Source organism: Fukomys damarensis, unplaced genomic scaffold (assembly GCF_012274545.1).
Source record: "Fukomys damarensis isolate Sample0158 unplaced genomic scaffold, DMR_v1.0_HiC HiC_scaffold_14, whole genome shotgun sequence".
NCBI lineage: Eukaryota > Metazoa > Chordata > Mammalia > Rodentia > Bathyergidae > Fukomys > Fukomys damarensis.
Window position 1 is genome coordinate 82,564,566 of NW_022900926.1, and position 22,903 is coordinate 82,587,468.

General features: G+C 34.8%; 1 long non-coding RNA gene across 1 annotated transcript in view; it reads right to left on the reverse strand.

Moving 5' to 3' along the window:
• Window positions 1–371: 371 nt before the first annotated feature.
• The window catches only part of LOC104871471, a 115,271-nt gene continuing 92,739 nt past the window's right edge, over window positions 372–22,903 (reverse strand). Inside the window, exon 3 of the long non-coding RNA XR_782871.3 lies at window positions 372–472. This is a non-coding gene — a long non-coding RNA (uncharacterized LOC104871471). The remainder of the gene's footprint in view (window positions 473–22,903) is intronic.

Sequence of the window (22,903 nt, forward strand, 5' to 3'; positions counted from 1 at the left end):
TGTTATATGCATTAAGCCAAATAAGAAAGCAGGCTAGTAGGGAATCCCAACAAAGATAAAAATTACTTTGACCAATCCTTCCTTCCCTCCAGCCACTGAAAGAAATTATTTTTATAGCCATACTAAATGGTACCCTAACTTCCTTTCATTTTGCTTAAAGTCTGTGATACAGGAATTGTGCTTAAATGAAATTTCCATCAGCTTTTACATATTAAAAAAGCAAGTTCATTTTAATGCACATATTGAACATTAAATCATTTTTTGCTGCAGGTTATTGCAAGTAAATAGTAATTGTAAAATAGATTCTTTTTGATGAAACAAAATGAAAATAGACTGCTAAATGCTCACCTTAGATTTTCTCATCATTTCATTAACAGTTCAACTAGGAAAGGTATTTTTGTAGTGACGGGCAAGAAAATCATACTCATCAATATACATCCATATGCATATGTTGTTACAGTGACTGTGGTACCTTAAAAGAACAGAAATATATGAAAATGTGTATGCTTCTTAAAAGTGATTTGTAAGAACTATTTTATCTATTTAACAATTGAGTTGTTTCTTTATCCTAACACTAAATTCATTAAAAAATAACCAAAGTTAAATAACAACCAGTTTGCATTTACACAGACTTGTCTTTTTAAGAAACAGAAATTTCAAAAATAAAATTAGTGGAACAGATTTGATTCCTAGTGGAACAGCTACAAACTTCTGTCCTACTTTTGTGTCAGCTGTAGACTCAAATCCTCTCTATTACCATTTATTCTTTGTGTATTCATGAAATATTTTTAATCCAACTCATATATTTCTACATACGAATTGTCCCCAAGCCTAAATTAAACAAATTATGCACTTTAAAATGTTGTAAAACTGTAAAGATTCAGACTACTTTAAATAAGAGAAGAAAAGCAGTGGTACTTTTAAAAGGACTGTCTCAGCTGGTGTAGATAGGGAGCTGAGCCTGCCACTGCTGAGCTTGCATTGCCCCCTATGGTTGCTATCTGACACTTCCCAGAGAAAAGACGCTACACGTTCTGCCCTGACTTTGCAGAGGCACTTGGGCCTATGTTTTTAGTTTAAGCTCAGTTCTGAATTAAACACTTTGTGCATGATAGCATCAGTTCAAATTTTAAATTTTGGAAATTTATATACTTGATTTCAATTCTTACTAATTCAGTAAATTAACAATGTGTCATCAACTTTACCACCTTATTATCAACCTTCACAAATTCCTAATAAGGGTGGGGATGGGGGGAAGAAGGGAAGAGAGAGTAAAAAGATTTAAGATGTATCAATTACATGTACCAAATACCCACAGTGAAGGTAAACATTGTATGTCATAAACCCAGAACTAAAAATAATAATAGTAACAATAAGAATGAAAATGGGGGAAAGGGATTTAGAGGAGGAATGTGAGAGGTGGGTGGGAAGGGGAATAGGGATTAAAAGAAAATCAAGCTGGGTTATGAATATGCACCTACTACTCCTCAAGATGAATATAAACTTCGTGTACTGCAAACATGTACTAATGAAAAACAGGAGACCACCTTTTCTTTTGTCTCTAGTTTTACCGTCATTTTGGTACCATCAGCCCTGAGATGTGGCACACACTTGGCACACACATCTGTGCTTTTACTTGTGGTCCAGATGGTGGCCTCAGTGGAACAAGAAGCTGTGTCTCATGCTGCTGTTCACCCACACAGTGATGGCAGAGTGCTGGACCCAGAGAAGCTGCTCTGTCAAACTAAGTTTATGGACATATCCTCTTGAATTTTTTTTATTATTGCCTTAAGTCCAGCTCTTTATAAGCAGAACTCAAGAAAGCAAAATAGTTGCACAGATGTATTGAAAGTGTGATGCTCAGGCAAAGCCTATGAAGGAGAGAGAACAAAAAGATGGGCAGTAACTGAACACAGATGTAGTCTTAAGTAAAGTCTAGCCTTGGCTTGATCCTTAACTTGGGTGAGACAGTGAGTATGAAATATAAATTGCACCACAGAAACACCCCTTTCTGAGTGAAAAGGGCATATTTTTCAATTTTTTTTCTTGAGCTGTGGCCATGCCTAGACGGCTAATCATGGTATAAAGTCCATCACTAGGAGTGATGGTGAGTGGGCCATTCCTATTTCCACCTCTTCGTTCTAAAATCTATATGCATTAATGTTTTAGGGCTTTCATAAACAATGCCACAGATTGGGTGGTTTCAATGATAGAATTTATTTTTTCACATATCTGGAGGGTAAAATTCTAAGGAATCAAGACACTGGCAGGGTTGGTTTCTCTCGGGGTCTCTTGTTGACCATATTCTCTCTGGTCTCTTCTCTATGTGTGTGTACCTCGGGTATTTTTCCTCTTCTTCTAAGATACACTGGATTAGGAACCTATCCTTCTGACCTCATTTAAATTTAATTACCTGCTAAATCCCTGTGTTCCAAAGCACATTTGGAATTAGGGCTTCATTATATGAATCTGAATTTATAGGGGATACACAGTTCAGTCCATTATACCATAAAGTCTACCAATTTATGAAGTAGCACCACATAGTGAACACTGGTTTAAGGAGTGAAACACATTTTGAAATGCAACTCAACCCTTCAAAGCATCTTCTTCTTCCACTGGTGCTTCAGCTACATCTTTGAAATTCCTTTCTACTACTCTAACAGCACAGAAAATTTCAGGATGGAGCACTAGGTGGTAGGGCAAATGTCCCCACAGTCATCTTACCATGTCTCTTTTTACTTTGCCCCAAAAATACATCTCCTGGTCTCAGATATTATTATTTAGAATCTCATTCCAGTAACTCAAATACTCCATAGGCCTATGAACGTGGTCAGTATACTTTAAGAATGGAAGGTGCTCATGACAAACTCTGACTCTTTCAAGAAAGAAAAGGTCCTACAAAAACAAATTTTATCAAGTAGCTCCTTGTTCCCTTTTGGGGATGGTATGACATAATACCCTAGTATTAGTCTCTGTTGCTGACAAATTAGGCACTGGCAGCTGCAATTAATTACATGGGCCTTGGTGAGACATAAGACAACTTTCAGCCATACATAGAATCCATCACTGCTATCATTGCTCCTTCATTCATATACCACTGTGCCATCATTTTTATGATCATGGACAGAGACTGCCTAACAAAAATTGGCCAAATTATGATATCCATTTGGTTGAGTGCCTCTTTTACAGTGGACTTATACTACTAGTATGCAATAAAAAGGGCTTCTTGCTTCATTTATACTCTAGATTCATCTATATGTCTTCTTTTAAAATCCCATGCTCTGATACCACAAAGCTGCTCCTTAGATTCTTAACTAACAGTCTAAATTATTTATCTCTGCCTATGAATCGATGAATGTTGCTACCTCAACCTGTTTCTCTTTTTGTACAAGACAAAAACCAGAAGCATGCTCAAATCTCTACCAATTGTTGCTTTCTTTCTTTCAACACAGTCTTTCAATGCCACTGCTGGGTGGAAATAAAATGCATGAACTACTCATTTTAAAGTTACATCTACAGGCCAGGCCAAAATTAATCTATTAACAAGCTTCTATCTCATGTTCTACCTCCTTTTCTAAAAATTAATTTTACTGGTACATTTTGGATATACAATATAATGACATTCATCACTGGAAATTTGTATCTTTACATAATATATGTTGGTTCTTATTTTTCCCCATTCCCCTGCTCTCCCTTCAACCTTTTCACCTCTCCCTATTTACAAAAACTTTGTTTCCATTTTTTTCTTTTCTCATATTAATACCAATCCCTTATTTCCTTTCCCTGGCCCCTCCTACTTCCCCTTCCCATTTGCCCCTTTTCTTTGTATTTCACATTATCCATTATACCTTTTGATCCTTATTTACATTTTGTTTCTCACAGTAAAGAAAATGTTTGGTATTTACATGTGTGTCCTATTTATTTCACTTGAGTGTCACCTCAATGTGCATTGATTTAGCTATAAATATCTCTAATTTCTCATTCTTTATATTTCAATTTTATTTTTTAACAAACCCTCACATTTTCTTTATCCAGGTTCCAGTTGATGGCCAATTGGGTTGTTTCCGAGGTTTAGCTATTACAAACTGTGCCACTATGAACATGGGTGCACATAAATCACTGTGGTATGCTTTTATTTATTTTGGGAAGATAACCAGTAAGGAAATAGTTGGGTCAAATGGGACCTCTAATCCCAGTTTTTTAAGGCATCTCTATGCTAATTGCTATGAGGATTGTATCAGTGGAGGGCCCTTATTAGTCAGCTTTCCTATTGTTGGACACAATACCCAATGCTCACAATTTAAAGGAGTAATGGATTAATTTAGCTGGTGAATCAGGAAAATTCAGCTCATGATCAGCAAGCTTGAGGATAAAAGCTTCATGAAATAAGAGCATGGCAGAGATAAGCTGCGTAGTCCCTGGCAGGCAGGAAGAAGAGGAGTGGAACAGTGGCATGGAGAATCAGTGAGGGCCTTTAGATAGTATCAAGACCATGGCTTCTCTGACCTACTCAGACACACCCAGGATCCTGTTCTATTAATCTGCTATGTGTTTCTTAATCCAATGAAGTGAATATATCTGGATTCGTGGCCACAGATCACCTGGAAGTATGCTCAACTATAGTATTTAGAATATAGGCTGTTTATAAGGAGTTCCTCTTGGGATTAAAAAAAAAAAGGACAAAAAAATCTGGGAAGAATAAGTCAAATTCTAATGTAGACTTACCAACCTTTTAGTGATCTCTACATAAATTCTACATAAATATCACTGGTAGATAGCTAAAATGACCCTGCAGAATGAGGCTAAAATGACCAGAATTTATACCTTCACTGATTGTTAAAAGGTGTGACTATGGGTAAGACAGCTACTCTCTACAGCTCAAACAGTTCTTGAAAGATATGAAATGTGAAGAATATCATTTGATAGCACCCCTAGTATTGAGTTTTCTACTAAAGAGAGAACTGAAAAGTGTATCAGCGACCATCAAAATGCCCTTAATATGAGGTTAGAAAGCTTGGTGCATCAGTCATAAGGAATAGCATCTTCTGAAATCCTTAATTACCCAACTCCAATGAGCTCTCTAGACCTGATTGAGCTTATATACCCTAGAGGTATCACTTCCATCTTGTAATGGACCAAGGCTGAGCCTACCCTATCCAGTGTTATGACTTGTGGTCTAATATTATTCAGTTAATGCCGAGAAATTATGGCTGCATGGTCACTTGATGTCTCAGCTGTAAGATGTTTTATTTTACAAGCACTCAGTAGCACTCTAAGTAACATTTTCAGAATGATATATTGTTGGGGTGCTGCCATTACTCTGGCACAAGGAAGGTGAGATTTGGGAAAGCCGCTCCAACATCTGCTCTTCCTCCAGCCTGGGACAGGGTAGCAGCACCCTCCCCTGCAGGCACTGCCATTGCTTCAGTGCAAGGAAGGTAGCCGCATGGAGGCTCCTGAAACACCCCGTCCTGCTCTCAGACCTCCTGATTGTGCCAGCCCTTGGACCCATTCTGCAGAGACATACATGGTTATAAAGGGTAATTTTCTGAGCTCCCAGCTTTGAACATCTTCAAAGAAAGGGCAGGAGAAACTTGTAGTACAACTGTGTGGAGTTCAACCCCACAGGAGGTCAGGGAACTCATTCTGGGCCTTGTGGCCTGAGGTCAGTCTGCACTGTGGGGGTATGTCATCGCTAGCTGAGATCAGGGGATTTGGTTCTGCACATGGCTAGGCACATTGTATATTATGATAGCAGAGATATAGTCTGAAAGAGGACCTTCAAAGTCATTTTTTTCTTGCATTTCCTCATTCCACTCTGCAAATTATTTCTTTTTTCTGTCCTCTTTCTCCAACTCAGTCTCTTGATTCACCATATTATCCCTCATTTCCCTTTCTATTCCTGCTCCTGCCCTAACTCAGATTTTTTTCTTTTATCATTTTTCCTTTTTTCTTTATGTTCTTTTCTTCTGTCATTTTACTTCACTCAAGAGTCAATAGTTTCAAGGGAAAGCGAGCCCCTATTACTGTTAAGGGGATATATTATTGTCCTTATACTTGCACTCTGTCTATCCTTTTTTAATTTAACAGTTTCTTAAAGATTGTGAGATCATTCTATATCCTCCAGCTTCACTTCAAACTTTCTCCAATTCTTTTACTTATCTACTCCTCTCATCCTAACTCTGTCTAAGCGCCCATCCTAAATGGTAAACATCCTATATTGAAAAGTTTATTCACTACAAAAATATTTTGGGCTGCTTCTTGATTTTAATTTAATTCAAATGGTTTAAAGGTGATAGATTAATGACTACCACAAGTGGTCAATTTGCAAGTTGTGCTTGATCCTATTGTGTTGCTGATTGCAACAATTGGAATAAAGGATTGTGATTCATTTAATGAGTTGTTTTCTCTGATATTATGAAAATGAGAATGTCTATGAATCATTAGAGACTCAAAAGCTAAAGCGCAATTATATCAGGAAGATTTAAGTAATAACCCAGAAATTAAATCAAGAACAACCCAACAACAAAAATAAAAATGGTAAAAAACTTAAGCAAGACACAAAGATAGACTTTCAGTTCACCAATGGCAAACAGTCAGGCAAAGGAGGCTGAAAACTCTAATAGTGAACCAACAGGACACTCTGAACTCCTGGCGAAGGAAGTAACAAAACACATCAATCAGGCTGTAGAAAAATTCAAAACAGAAATAATTACCCAGATAACCATAGAGATGGTGAGCAAAATGAGTCATGATTCGAGTCTCTAGCACAGAAACTAACAAAAAAAATAGATGAGCTCAGGACCATGATAGAAGCCATGAAGGCCCAGTGTAAGAAAGAAGTGGAAACAATGAATGCCCACATAGGCAGGAAATGGAATCCATAAAACAGATTCAGACAGATATTCAGGAGATTAAAAACTCTATTGAAGGTGTTCACAGCAGAATAAAAGAATGAGAAGATAGACTCTCACATATAGAAGATAGGATTGCAGTCAGTGACGGTGAAAAGAGAGGTCTCTTAAAAACAGAAAGGCTTCATGACTAATTGATCCAAAAACTCTTAGATAATTTAAAGAAGAATAACACCAGACTGATAGGAATCCATGAAGTAGCAAGAGAAAATGCAAATGAATTAAAAAATCTGTTCACAGAATTAATGACAGAAAACTTCCCAAACAGAAGGGAAGAATTAGACATAAAGATAAGTGAGGGATATAGGACTCCAACTAGCCACTATTAAAAAAAAAATCTACACCTGGACATTTAATAATCAAGATCCCAGAAATCCAACAGAAGAACAAAATACAAGGAGTAAGAGAAAAGAAACAAATCACATGCAAAGGGAAGCCCATCAGAATCACATCAGACTTTTCAACACTAACCCTCAGGTCAAGGAGAGCCTGGAGTGAGGTATTTCAAGTTCTAAAAGAAAACAACCTCCAACCTAGACTGATGTATCCTGCAAAACTCTTTCAAAATGGATGGGGAAATAAGATACTTCCATGACAAAGAACACCTGAGACACTTCATGAATACCAAACCAGCACTACAAAGAATTCTAAACAATATCCTAGAAAAAGACAATGAAGGCCACAACACCATGAAGCCCAACAGAGCAAATCAAATAGGCAAGGCAAGAAACTAAAAGGAGAGGGAGAAAAATTAAAAAGAGTCAACAAAAGGAGAATGACCTGACAATAATAAGCCAGTACATATCAGTTATAACCATCAATGTCAATGGCCTCAATATATTGTATAGAAAAAACACACCTAGTGCAAAAAGAAGAGCATAGACTGAAAGTTAAAGGGTGGAAAACAATTCTGCATGCAACAGGACCCCAGAAAAAAGCAGGGGCAGCAATCTTATTCAAAGACAAAGTAAATTTCAAACCAAAACTAATTAAAACAGACAAAGAAGGCCACTACATCCTTGTAAAGGGAAAAATTCAAGAGGAAGAGATGACAATCATAAACATATATGTATCAAATATAAATGCCCCCAACTATATAAAACAAATATTAAGTAACATGAAAAACCAAATAAGCACTAATACAATTGTAGTGGGGATCTAAATACCCCACTATTACAAATAGACAGATCATCTAGGCAATAAATCAACAATGAAATACTAGAACTGAATCAAGCTTTGAATGCATGAACTTAATAGATGTCTATAGAGTATTCCACCCCACAAAATCAGAATATACATTTTTTGGGGGCTGCACATGGGTCATTTTCCAAGAGAGACCACATAATAGCTCACAGAAAATGTCTGAATAAATGCAAAAGAATCCAAATTATTCCCTGTATATTATCACATCATAGTAAAATTAAGCTGGAGATCAATAGCATAAGAAACCATAGGAACTTCACAAACACATGGAAACTGAACAACACTCTTCTAAACAATCAATGGATCACAGAGAAAATTAAAGAAGAAATTAGGCAGTTTTTACAAATAAATGAAAATGCCAATACAACATACAGGGATCTATGGGTCACAATGAAAGAAGTTCTACATGGAAAATTCATAGCACTGAATGCCCACACTAGGAAATCAGAGTGAGCTCAAATAAACAACCTAATGATGAATCTTAGACTACTAGAAAAACAAGAGCAAGAAAACCCAAAGCTCGAAAAAGAGAAGAAATTATAAAGATTAGAGCAGAAATCAATGCAATGGAAACTAAGAAAAAGAGACAAAAAATAAATGAATCAAAGAGTTGGTTTTTTGAAAGAATAAATAAAATTGATAAACCCTTAGCCAATCTTATCCAAAAAAAGGAAGGAAAAGGCTCAGATCCATGCAATTAGGAATGAAAAAGGTCGTCACAACAAATCCAACAGAAATCCAGAGGCTAATCAATACCTACTTTGAGAATCTGTACTCTAATAAAATGGAAAACACAGGGGAAACAGACAGATTACCAGATACTTATGAATTATCAAAGTTGAACAAAGAAGATAAAAACATTTTAAACACCCCAAATACAATCAGTGAAATTAAAAATGTAATTAAAGGGCCGGGGATTTAGCTCAGCAGTTCGGTGGTCTGCCTTGCAAGCTCAAGGACCCAAGTTCAATACCTGGTACCAAAAAACCCCAAAAAAATGTAATTAAAAATTCACCAACACAGAAAAGCCCATGACCTGATAGATTCACTGCTGAATTTTGCAAGACATTTAGAGAAGAACTACTGGCATTACTCTTCAAACTTTTCAATGAAATTGAAAAGGAAGCAATACTTCCAAATTCATTCATGGAAGCAAGTATCACTTTGATTCCCAAACCAGGAAAAGACACAACTAAAACAGAGAACTACAAGCCAATTTCCTTAATAAATATATGAATATAATACAAAAATGAATACAAGGCAAAATGAACATATATAGAAATATAATGAATATAAATGCAAAAAACCTTAATAAGATACCAGCAAACAGAATAAAGAGGATCGTCAAGAAGATCATACTGACCAAGTCAGATTTATTCCAGGGATGCCAGGATGGTTCAACATACATAAGTGAATAAATGTAATACACCATATTGAAAAAGTCAAGGACAAAAACCATACGATCTTTGATAGATGCAGAAAAAGCATTTGACAAAATTCAACACCCACTCATGAGAAAAACCATGCAAAAAATTGGAATAGATGGTGTAAATCTCAACTTAAAAACTATCTATGAAAAACCAACAGCCAACATCATATTAAATGGCCCAAAACTGAAAACCTTCATGTTAATAACAGGAACAAGACAAGGATGCCCACTATCACCACTCCTCTTCGATATAGTTCTGGAATCATTATCCATAGCAATTTGACAAGAGAAAGAAATTAAAGCAATAAAGATAGGAAAGGAAGAAATTAAACTGCCATTATTTGCTAACGATATGACACTCTACATTGAAGACAGAAAAAACTCCACCAAAAGACTTCTAGACATAATGGACACTTTTGGCAGCGTAGCAGGATATAAGGTCAACACCCAAACATCAATGGCCTTCTTGTACACAAATAACAGACTCACTGAGAGAGAAATTAGGGAAACAATTCCTTTCACAATAGCGTCCAAAAAATGAAGTATCTAGGAATCAATCTAATAAAAGAAGCAAACAACCTCTACACTGAAAACTACACAGCACTCTGAAAAAAGAGATCAAAGAAGATATAAGAAAATGGAAAGATAGCCCCTGCTCCTGGGTAGGAAGAATCAACATAGTGAAGATGGCCATACTACCAAAACTGATATACAGATTCAATGCAATGCCAATTGAAATTCCAACACTGTATTTCACACAACTAGAAAAAAGAATCCAAAAATTCATTTGGAACCATAAGAGACTTAGAATAGCAAAAGTTTCCTATCCTAGGCAACGGAGACATGGCAGCAGGTATAACAATTCCCAATTTGAAACTATACTACAAAGCCACTGTAATAAAAACAGCATGATACTGGCAAATAAACAGACCTGAGGATCAGTGGAACAGATTGGAAGACACAAAATAAATCCATATGTACTCAGCTACCTCATTTTTGACAAAGGAGCTGACCATCCCCAGTGGAGGAAATCTAGCCTCTTTTATAAATGGTGTTGGAAAAAGTGGATCTCAACCTGCCAAAGATTAAAACTAGACCCTTATCTTTCATCATTGCACTAAATTAAAATCCAAGTGGATTAAATATCTAAATATTAAAGCAGAAACACTAAACTTGCTGGAAGATAAGTTAGGCAGAATTCTTGAAGACATTGGCATAGGAAAAGACTTTATGAACAAATACTCAGTAGCACAGGAACTAGTACTGGCAACTCATCTTATTAAAAACCTTTTGCACTGCAAAAGAAACCATCAACACAACTAAGAGACAACCTACAATGTGGGAAAAAACTTTTACCAGCTGCTCTTCAGACAAAGGACTATTATCTAGAATATATAAAGAACTGAAAACAATTAGGCCCTGCAAATACAGATACCCAATTCAAAACAGAACATCTGAATTGAACAGACATTTCTTAGACAAAGAAGTAAAAGCAGTAAGTAAATATATGAAAAAATGTTCCACATCACTGGCCATTCAAGAGATGCAGATGAAAACAACCCTGAGATTCCACCTCACCCTGCACATAATGGCTGCATCAAGAAATCACTCCATAACAAATGTTGGTGGGGTTGTGGAGAGAAAGGAACCCTTCACCATTGTTGGTGGGAGTGCAGACTGGGGCAACCACTATGGAAATCAATATGGAGATACCTCAAAGAGCTGGGACTAGAGGTTCCATTTGACCCTGCCATCCTCTGCTTGGTATCTTTCCAAAAGAATTAAAAGAATCATATCACAGTGATATATGTGTACCTATGTTAATAGTGGCACAGTTTGTAATAGTTAAAACTTTGAAACAGCCCATTTGCTCCTCAGTTGGAGACTGGATAAAGCAGTTGTTTTTTCTATAAAATGGAATACTACTCAGCCATAAAGAATGCAAAACTAGATTCGTTCATAGGAAATGGATACATATTGAGGATATACTCCTAAGTGAAATAAATAAGTCACACATGTGTAAATACCGAATAGTTTCTCTGGTGTGAACAAACTATAATAGTGCATAAGATCCTAATGATATAATTGACCATGTGAAATAGGAAGAAAAGGGCTAAAGGTGTAGGGAAAATGGGAAGTGTAGGGGAAAGGTAATAAGGGAAAAGAAAAAAATATGAGAAAATGAAAAAATGGAAATAAAGTGTAGTGTTTGTAAATGGGGAGTGGAGGAGGGGGTGAAAGGAGGGCATGGGCAAGAGGGGAGAAAAGAAAGCCAAGACCCATCATATAAAGGTTCAAGTTCCCAATAATGAATGTAGCTGTACTGTATACCTAAAATGTACCAATAAACTCAATTAAAAAAAAAGAATGATATATTGTTCTCTATTTCATATAACATAGTCTTCTTTTAGAATGATGGGATTCTAAGTTGGTACTTTTATTAAGGCTTGCCATAATCTCCAAATAGCATAATTTTCTACCACAAACATTTCTAGTAGCATATGGTCTTCCAGGACATATAGCCCAGTATCAGGTACACAGACTTTCTAGGGTAGCTGTAGACACAGACAGACCATGTATAGATCCATTTCTTACTCTGGAGTTCATTCAAATCCACAAGCTTTTAGTCATCTCATAAATTTGTCAGAGAGGTATTCCCAAGTGCAGAATATTCCATATCCAAAACATGAAGTCAGAAAAGAGATTTAACACACCTCTGAGAAATTACTATAAATATATGAGGGGTGATATAAGAATATGACAAATGCTTAAATTTTTGTAAAATTAGAGCAAAAGAGACATTGCAATAATGATGGACTAGTGAAATGAGAAGTATAGTTAGAACATCGATGGAAATTTTTGTCAAGTAAAAATATTATAGTGCATCCTCTCACTACATTCATGAGATCTGGGACCAGAGATACAGCTTAGTGTTGCTACACCTGCCTGGCAAGCGCAGGGTCCTAATTTTGATCCCTAGTACCGGGGGTGGGGGGAAAGGTTCAGATTTGGCACTGTGCAACTGCTCTTTCCCAGTGTCAAAATGACCACAAAAGGTAAACGTTTTTGGGACAGAGATTTAGCTCAGTGGTTCCACTGCCTGCCTCAAAAGGTGCAAGGTCACAAGTTCAATTCCCAATACCAAAAACAACCAAACAGAAAACCTAAATGTAGAAAGGTAAATATTTTTAATTGATTTAGAACATAGAGACAGTCACAACAGGACAACTAAAGACATTCATGAAAGAGGACTTCCAGAGCTGTTTCCAAAAATGACAACAATGATGGGATAAGTGTGTTGAAAGTGAAGGAGAGTATTTTGAAGGGAATTAATAACATTGTATGTGTTTTTTATTAAATTTATTGGACATTGTGTTTTTTAATATAACAATTTTTTTAAGTCTAACATTCACTTTTTTTATCACACCTCACATTGCCTGTCTCAATATCCATTCTTTATACATGAGGAAGAAAATGTATTCTAAATTTCAATAGTCCCACCCCACAGTTTCAAACTAGTGGAGATGTTATACCTGGCACATCTGTTTCAGTCAGGACTGTTTGATCATTCTCTTTCATGATCAATCTGGTTTTGCACAAACTGAGCAACAATTTAAATGAAGAAATAATAGGCAATTATAGCAGCCAGTGCTTACTAGAGATACAGACTTAATGAAAGATATAAAAATATATAAGAATTTACAAAATTGGCTTATAATGTCTGTCCACCCTCAGAGTCAGGTGAGGAAGAGTGCAAAAGGGCTATCTGCATGCTAGAGATCCAAAGGATCCAGTGAAAGTCTCCAAGCTCAGTGCAGTGTCCTGGGTAAATCCATATCTGGAAGCTGAAGGGTCTGTGCTGGAAGTCATGAGATGACAAGATGACATCCAAAGTGAAAGCAAAGACTGGTGCTCCTCCAAAGAAACAGAAGGGAGCTGTCTTTCTTCATTTACCTTTCATGCCATTCATGTGAAAAACTGCACTAGGGTGGGTCTTCTGTCTTCAGTAAATTCCCTTAGTCACATTCAGAACTATGCTGATCCAACTTCATTGGGCATTTCTTACTTGAGTTGACACAGTTAACTATCACAGTAATATATGTTTACATCTTTACATCTTTTCATGCTTTGAGGAGAGCATTAATCTTCTTTCATTCCCCTGTGGTTGAGAATAGGTTTCTAGGGTAGGTTCAAAGCCTTTCGCATATAAAATTGTTTTTTGAACAATCAAGGAAGCATACCAGATTTCTACCTACTGTTAAGGATGTCAATTATGATCATAAATTCCCAAGCCAAAAAAAAAAAAAATAGCAACGAAGTGGATCTGTGGAGTCACTAGATCCAATGCAAGACAGACTTGGGCCAGGAGTCCACTAATGACTTATTCTATAGGCCCTTTTACTGACAGGTAAGCTATGAAATGATGCTTTGGCTTCCCTGTTTAAGCATCCAATTATAAAGTGTATCCAACAGACTGCAAAAGATTTGGCTATTTCCCTTTTTTCTGTATTTAGTTATTGAAGAAATGGTTATATGTTCCTTTGTAAAAAGACTGGGAAACTATACAGTCACTTACATGTTTAAAAGTCCCTCCTCATAGAAAAAACTAAACTCTCCCTAAATTGATAAATTCAGACTCTAATAATGATATAAATATTTTTAATATGCACTTAGAACAGATCTATCTAAAATCACAACTGCCCAAAATTTGACATTCAGGACGTTGAATATAGTCACACAGGGAAAGGTTGTGATCCTTTGTCAACTTTCCATCTTCCATATACATAGTACATAATATACTCAATATTTAGAATACTGCTATCTGTACATATATACACACATAATAATAATATATTATCTATATATCTTTCTACCCCCTTATAACATTTTTCTCTAGAAGCTATCTATATAGATGTATAGGTTAACAATCCCAGCTTCCATTCCTACCTGACTACTATTATAATATTTCCAACTTGTTTCTGACAGTTAAATAGAGGCAATCTGACCTCTATTACACCAAGATCTAAAAATCTTCTTACTACAGAGACTAACTTTGTAATTTCCTCTAGCTAGTCTCAGATGAAAGGCTATGACTATCTAAATGATGTTGGTGTGCCTTTCATAACACTGTACTGTATACTCTTTCAAGCAACAAAATTAGCAAGTGATATTTCAGCAGTTATACAATAAATCCTTTATAATGTATACCTCTTTTATTCTTTGATTACTTCCACCAGTCTACCACATCAGCCTAGTACTTCTACTACATTAAATGTAATGCCCTTTAAGTAAAATAGGTTTTAATGATTTTTTAATGCCTAAAGCTTTTCAAGCTTCCAAGAAGCTTCCAAGCAGCATATTAGACCCATTCTTAAGGCGTGTATCATAGGAGGATGTTCCCATATTCACATATTCTTCCTTATTCAGTTTTATATTCCACTAACCAGAACCTGATCCAACACCTTCAGAATCTGATTGTAAAGGATATTTTTCTAGTTATTGCTATACTTGTTGGTTATTCTTACAAATATTTGGTCATATAGTCCCTCCTTTCTCTTGATAGGCTCAGCACATTGCTAACTAAATTATGCTGAGAAAAATCCAACACTATACTGTATACAAGACAAGTAAAAGTCAAAGGATGGAAAATAATATTTCATGCAACGGAAACCTGAAAAAAAGCAGGTGCATCTGCATCTCTCGAATGACCAGTGATGTGGAACATTTTTTCATATATTTTCTTGCTGCTTTCACTTCTTTGTATGAGAAATGTCTGTTCATTTCGGATGCCCATTTTTGGATCGGGTCTTTATATTTGGGGGGACTGATTGTTTTGAGTTCTTTATATATCCTTGATAATAGTCCTTTGTCTGAGGTGCAGCTGGTAAAAATAGGAGGAAAGGAGCTAAAGGTGTAGGGAAGGTGTGATACGTAGGGGAAGAACAAAAAGGGAAAAGAAAAAAATGTGAGAGAATGAAAAGATGAAAATAAAGTGTTTGTAGATGGGGAGGGGAGGAGGGGGTGAAGGGAGGGCAGAGGTAAGGGGAAAAAAATGAGAATCAAGACTTGCCATGTAAAGGTACATGATCCCAACAATGAATGTAACTGTACTGTATCCCTAAATGTACCAATAAACTCAATAAAAAAAAAAAAAAAAGCAGGTGCACCTATCCTATATTCAGACAAATTGGATTTCAAACCAAAATTGACCAAAAGGGAAAAGAAGGCTACTACTTATCAGATCAGGAAACAATACAACAGGAAGAGATAACTATTAACATATATGCAACGAACGACAAGCATCTACCTTCATACAGCAAGTACTATTGGATACAAAATATCAGATTAACATAAATACAATTATCCTGGGGATATCCATACTCCACTATCACAAATAGATAGATCAAATAGACAAAAATGTCAACAAAGAAATGTCAAGAGCTGAAAAAAAACCTTCAAACAAATGGACTTAACAGATACTATAGTGTTTCACCCCAATACAGGATACACATTCTTTGAGCAGCACATAGAACTTTCTGCAAAATAGAACACATACATGTCAATAACACAAGCTTAAATATGTATAAAAGAAATAGAATTATGCTGTGCACATTATCAGATTATGGTGCAATGAAACTAGAAATCAGTAACAAAAGAAAATGCAGAAATTATGCTTATGCATGGAAACTAAAAACTACACTCTTAAATAAACAATGTGCTACAGAAAAAATCAAAAAAGAAAAAAAGAGCTTCTATAACGAAACAGTAATGCCAACACAACATGCCAGAACTCATTAGACACAATGAAATCAGTCCTAAAAGGGAAGTTTTTAACTGTGAGTGCCGACAAAACAAAAACAGAGTAATCCCAAATAAATAGCCTAATGGTGCCGCTCAATTTCCTAAGGAAACAAGAACAATTCAAACCCAAGTCTAGTAGAAAAAAGAAAATATACAGATGAAAGCAGAAATCAATAAAATTGAAACACATATAAATATACATTTGAAAAGTTGGTTTCTCAAAAAATAAACAAAATAGATAAACCCTTAGCCAATCTATACAAAAAAAAAAAAAAAAAAAAAAAAAAAAAAAAAAAAAAAAAAAAAAAAAGAGTAAAGACCAAAATCAAGGCAATTTGAAAAGAAAAAGGTCTAATCACAATGAACATTGCCAAAATAAAAAAAGATTATTAACAACTGCTATGAAAATCTGTATACCAATAAATTGAATTCAGAAGAAATGACTATATTACTACAAACATATGAATTACCAAAACTGAACCAGGAAGATTTAGAATCACTAAATAATCTAATAACATGCAATAAAATTGAAGTAGTAATAAAAAAAAAAAACAGTAACTAAGAGCCTACATCCAAATGCATTCACTGTTGAATCTACAACATCTTCAGGGAAGATCAAACACCAGTACTCCTCAAGTGCTTTAATTAAATTAAAATGGGAGGAATACTCATAGTCATTCCTGGAGCTGATATCACACCAATTCTAAAAACAGAAATGATGCAACTAAAACAAAATAAAATGAAACACTGCAGATCCTTCTCTTTGACAAATATATATTCAAAAGACCTTGAGAAAATACTGGCAAATAGAATGTAATGAATCATCAAACAGATCATACATTAAGACCAATTAGACTTCATCCCAGGGATTCAAGGATGGTCCAACATATTAAAATCCATAAATGTACTACAGCATATTAACAGAAGCAAGAGCTAAAAACACATGATCATCTCAATTGATGCAGAAAAATCCTCTGACATAATCCAACATCCATCTGTGATTTTATAAAAAAACTGAAGAAAATAGAAATAGAACACTTTACCTCAATCTGATAATAGCTGTTTAAGACAAAATTTAACCAAGAGCATATTAAATGAGGAAAATTTGAAAGCTTTCTTCCTAAATTAAGGAAAAATATAAAGATGTCAGTTCTCACTGCTCTTATTCAATATACTACTTGAAACAACAAGATTAATCAGGCAAGAAAAAAATAAATAAAAGGGATATGTATAGGAAAAATGACAAATTAATGTTCTTTACAGATGATATGATCCTCTACATAGAAGACCCAAAAATTCCACAAAATGACACTTAGAATTGATAAACAAATTCAGTAGTGTAGCAGGATACAATATCAGCACACACAAATCAATTGCTATCCAGTACACCAATAATAAACTCACCAAGAAAGAAATTAGAGAAAAATATCATTCACAATTACACCAAGAAAAATTAAATATTAGGTATTCACTTAAGGATGTGAAAAGCATCCACAATGAATAATACAATACTCTGAAAAGAAAGTCAAAGAGGACATCAAACAATGGAAAGATAACACTGTTAAGTATTCTTAGATTTAAATATTATGAATTGTGTTGCTACAAACATGAGTTTGTATGTATCAATGTAATATGATGTTTTTAACTCTTTCAGGAAGATAACTAGTTGAAGAATAGTTGGATTGCATGGAATTTCTATTATTTATTTTTTGAGGAATATCTATTCTGATTTCCACAGTGGTTGTACTAGTTTTGCTCCCAAAAGCCATATAAAAGGGTTCCTAATTCTCTGCAATCTCACTAGCATTTGCTATATTTGATTTCTTGATGATAGGCATCCTTTCTTAGTGTTGTTTTAATTTGCATTCTCTAATGGCCAGCTATATTGAACATTTCTTCCTATACTTATTTTCCATTTGTACTTCTGTGAGATGTCTATTAATTTTAGTTGCTTTTTTTCTCATTGAGTTTATTGGTTCACTTTAGGTATATAGTACAGTTACATTTATCATTGCTTATTTTTAATTCAGTCTTTTATTTTGGAGATCTGTTTGTTGAGTTCTTTATAGAGTCTAGATATTAATTCTTTGTCAGAGTGTAGTTGGAAAAACATTTATTATCATTCTGTAGGTTCTCTCTTCATTCTGTTGGTTGTTTGCTTTGATGTGCAGAAGCTTTTTAATTTGATATGTTTCCATTTATTGATTCTTGGTACTATTTTCTGTGTAGTTGGGTTCTTACCTATGCCTATGACTTCAAGGGTTTTACATATTTTATGCTCCATCAGATTTAGTGTTTCTCTGTTTCTGTTTTAATATTTAGTTATTTAAGCCATCTGGATTTTACTTAATGTACTGGTAAGAGATATGGGTTATCTTCAATCTTCATGTGAATGGTCAGTTTTCATAGCACCACTTGGTAAAGAGGCTCTTTCCTCCAGGCCCCTTTGTCAAAGATCAAATAGATGAATGTGTCTGGAGTTGTTTCTGCATCCACTTTTCTGTTCCACTGATCCACATGTCTGTTTTTGTACCAGTATCATGAAACTTTATCACAGTAGTTTTGTAACATAACTTGAAGTCCAAGATTGTAATTTCTCTTGCTTTGCTCTTGTTATCCAGAATTCCTTTTGACATTCTATGTCTCTTCCCATCTGATACAAACTTTGGGACTATCTTCTCTAGTTATGTAAGGAATGTTAGCCTTTTGTTTCAGACTACAATAAATCTTTATATGTATTTTTGGATGGTGGCTATTTTGATAATGTTGGTTCTGTCTATCCATGAACAGGGAATGTCTTTCTATATTCTAATGTCATCTTCAGTCTCCTTTCACAGATATTTCATTTGCTTGGTTCTTTCCTATACATATAATTTGTATCCTTACTATTATGAATAGTACTGTTTTTCTAATTTCTTTCTCAGTGGGTTCATTATTGGTATATAGGATCACTACTGATTTTTGTGCTTAATTTGTATCCTAGTATATTACTGAATTTGGTTATTAATTCTCAGAGTTTTTGGTGGAATTTTTTAAAGCCTTTTTTGTAAAGTGATAATTTTTACTACAAAGTGATAATTTGACTTCTTCCTTTCCTATATGTATCCTTTTTATTTCTTTCTCTTGCCTGACTGCTCTGGCTAATATTCTGAGTACTATATTGAACAGAAGTGATAACTGTAATATCCTTTTCTTGTTCTTGGTTTTGACATGAAAGCTTTAAACTTTTTCGCACTTAATAAGTTGACGGTATTAAGTTTGTCGTAAATGGCATTCCTCTGATTAAGAAAAGATCCTTCTATACCTATTTTCTATAGGGGTTTTAATCATGAGTGGATTGTAGATTTTGGCAAAAGATATTTTCTGCATATAATGATATCATGTGATTTTTGTCCTTGCTTCTTTTGTTGTGGTATTTTGTATTTATTAGTTTGTATATGTCAAACCATATTTACATCCCTGGAATGAAATGTAATGACATATAATAATGATATACAATTTCTTTCATCATGATATATAATGTTTTTGTTGATTCACAGCATTCTATTTGCCAGTATATTGTTGATGAGTTTTGTATCTATGTCCATTAAAAAGATTGGCCTATATTTTTTCTTTTTTAGTTTGGTCCTTGTCTGGTTTTGGAACCACAGTAATGCTAGTTTTCATGAAAGAGTTTGGAAGCAGTACTTCCATATGAATGATTGGGTCTCACTACATAGTTGAGACTGGCCTTGAATTCACTATGTAGCCCAGAAAGCCTAGGCTAGCCTCAAACTCCGGGCAATCCTCAGCCTCAGCCTGGAGGATCACAGGTGTGTGCTACCACACCTGAATACTGGCATTATATCCTCCCTGATGTTCCTGCAGAGTAGAGTAGCTAATCAATCACTTGGTGCTTCGATTTTCTTAGTTGGTAGATTTTTCATATCATCCTCAGTTTCATTGTTATTGGATTGTTCAGACTTTTTTATGTATTCTTAGTTAAGTTGGTAATTTGTATGTGTCCAGCAATTTGTCTTTAATATTGTCTGATGTTTTGGAATATAATTTTTCACAGTAGTTACTAATCATTTCTGAATTTTTGTATTGTTAATTGTAATCTTTGCCTTTTTCATTTCTAACTGCATTAACACAGGTCCTCGGGGGAAGGGTTTTAGCTCAGCAGTTCGGTGGTCTGCCTTGCAAGTGCAAGGACCCAAGTTCAATCCCCGGTACCAAAAACAAAAAACAAACAAACAAACAAAAAAACACAGGTCCTTTATTTTGGGTAAGTTTGGCTAATGATTTGTCTATTTTGTTTATTCATTGAAAGAATAAACTCTTTGATTGAGTCTTTGTATTTTTTCAGTTGCAATTTTATTAATGTTTACTTTTGATCTTCATGATTCCCCCCTTTGTACTAGGTTTGGGTTTGGACTAATTGAGTCTTTTAGTTTGTTGAGGTCCATCACTATGTTCTTTATTTGAGCTTCCTCAATGTTTCTAATGTGAACATTCACACAGTGAATTTCTGTAATAGGACTGTTTTTATCATGTCCCGTGTGTTCTGATATGTTGCACTGCCTCCACTTTTTGCACTCTTCATCCTGCTGTAGTCTGTACCTTAGCTGTACTGACAACTACTGTAGATCCTCAATGCTCCATAATCTTCTGGTATTTCACCTCATATCTTCTTATCGAAAACACGCTATCCTAGCAAATTGTCCAAGTAAGTTTTTATCCATCTTGTATCTCAGTCTAAATCCTATTTCCTCCACAGGGAGGGCTTCATTATGCACCTCATATTTCTTTAGGAGTTCAATGTTTTGTTATCAATCACATGATTGTAGTTGTTATATTTTCCCATTATTTGTATAATTATATCATTTCTTATTAATATATTAACTCTAAGTTGGTAGGGATACTTTCCTGTTTACTATTAAGTCTGAAAGGTAGAGTATATTAACTAGCCTTTGCTAGATAGTATTTATTCAGTAAATATCCAGTACATATTTATTATGTGAGTAAATCTGCTTTATTTACTTTATTCTACATATGTCATATTAGCCCCCTTATTCAGCTTTTATTACAAATCAGCACATGTGCATATCTTTCCTGTCTCACATTTTAACTAACAGGGTGCTTTTCAGATCAAAATATTCTACTTGGTCCTTAAATATTGTTCCTCCTTACTTTTCTCCAAATACATATTACTGGGGAATCTTATTGAATAGTCATATATACATTTCTTAATGCACTGTCAATTACATACATGCATTTTGTGAGATAGATGATATAATGATTGATAGGATAAATAGATATAGATAGATGTAGATGTATATGAATCTTTATATATAAATATGTGAATGTATAAACTATACCTTAAAATGTTTTATGCCATAATTACATATTTACTATGGAAAAAGACTCTCAGGTGTGGAAGTAAGTACTCAGTAATATGGAAAATAAACTGCATTGTGGGAAACATGTAATTACATATTTATAACATAAATCTGAGTTTCTTATATTTGTAAACATAAGTAATAATACTACTTCTCATTGTGATTATAAAATAATTAATTCCCTTTTTATTTTTTTAAACTTAAATATTTTATAGATCTTGGCCACTGTGACAAATAATTCATAAAATCTGTCAAACCACCAAACTTTTCCCATTACTTTTATACACTGTATAACTACTTGGGGCTGAATTATATTCCCACTAAATTCTAATGCCAAAGTCCTCTCAGTGTGATGGTATAGACTCACCTGATTTTATTATGATTTGTTTTACTACAATTTGAAGATATTTTTTTACAACATTGAATGCCTTTGGTAGCACCATTTTTCCTACAGCATCTGCTTACTTTATGGCTCTGTATCATATATATGATTCTGAACACGATTCTGAAATTTGGCCAATTAATAAACATATAATGTCTGCAAAGAGTTCAAATAGAAAGAAGAGTTAGACATCTCTGATTTTTTATAAAAAATATAAATAATTAAACAGTATCAGATCTAAAATGGTCCCTAAAGGCTCAGGAGTTTGGAAGGTAATTGGATCTTTGGGAACACTATAGCTCACTTGCTGTGAGGAGATGGGACTTGACTGCAGTAATCCCTAAGCATAAACATATTCTTGTCCCTAACTCCTGGTTTTTCTCTCTGCTTCCTGATTGCACGACAGCAATAGCTTTGCTCCATTCCTAGACATTCTAACACACCACTTTTCACTTCAAGTCCACCAACCATACATTGACATTTCTGAAATTGAAAGCCAAAATAAACCTCTTCTTTAAGTTTTAAATTTTTGTCTCAGCAACAAGAAAGAGACTATGATACCAGGAGTGGGGTCATTTCAGGGAATATACCTGACCCATGTGGTTTGGAGTCTTTTGGAACTGGTTCTTTGAAGGAGTCAGGAAAGGTTTGAAGATGCAGGTTAGAAAAGCTCCAGAATACTGTAAGCAAAGCTTGAGGTGTGATGCTTGTCATAGCTTAGAAGACTAGAATGTCAGTGAAAATGCAGACAGTAAAGAAAAAGATCAGGGCATTTTAGGTAATAACAAGGAAT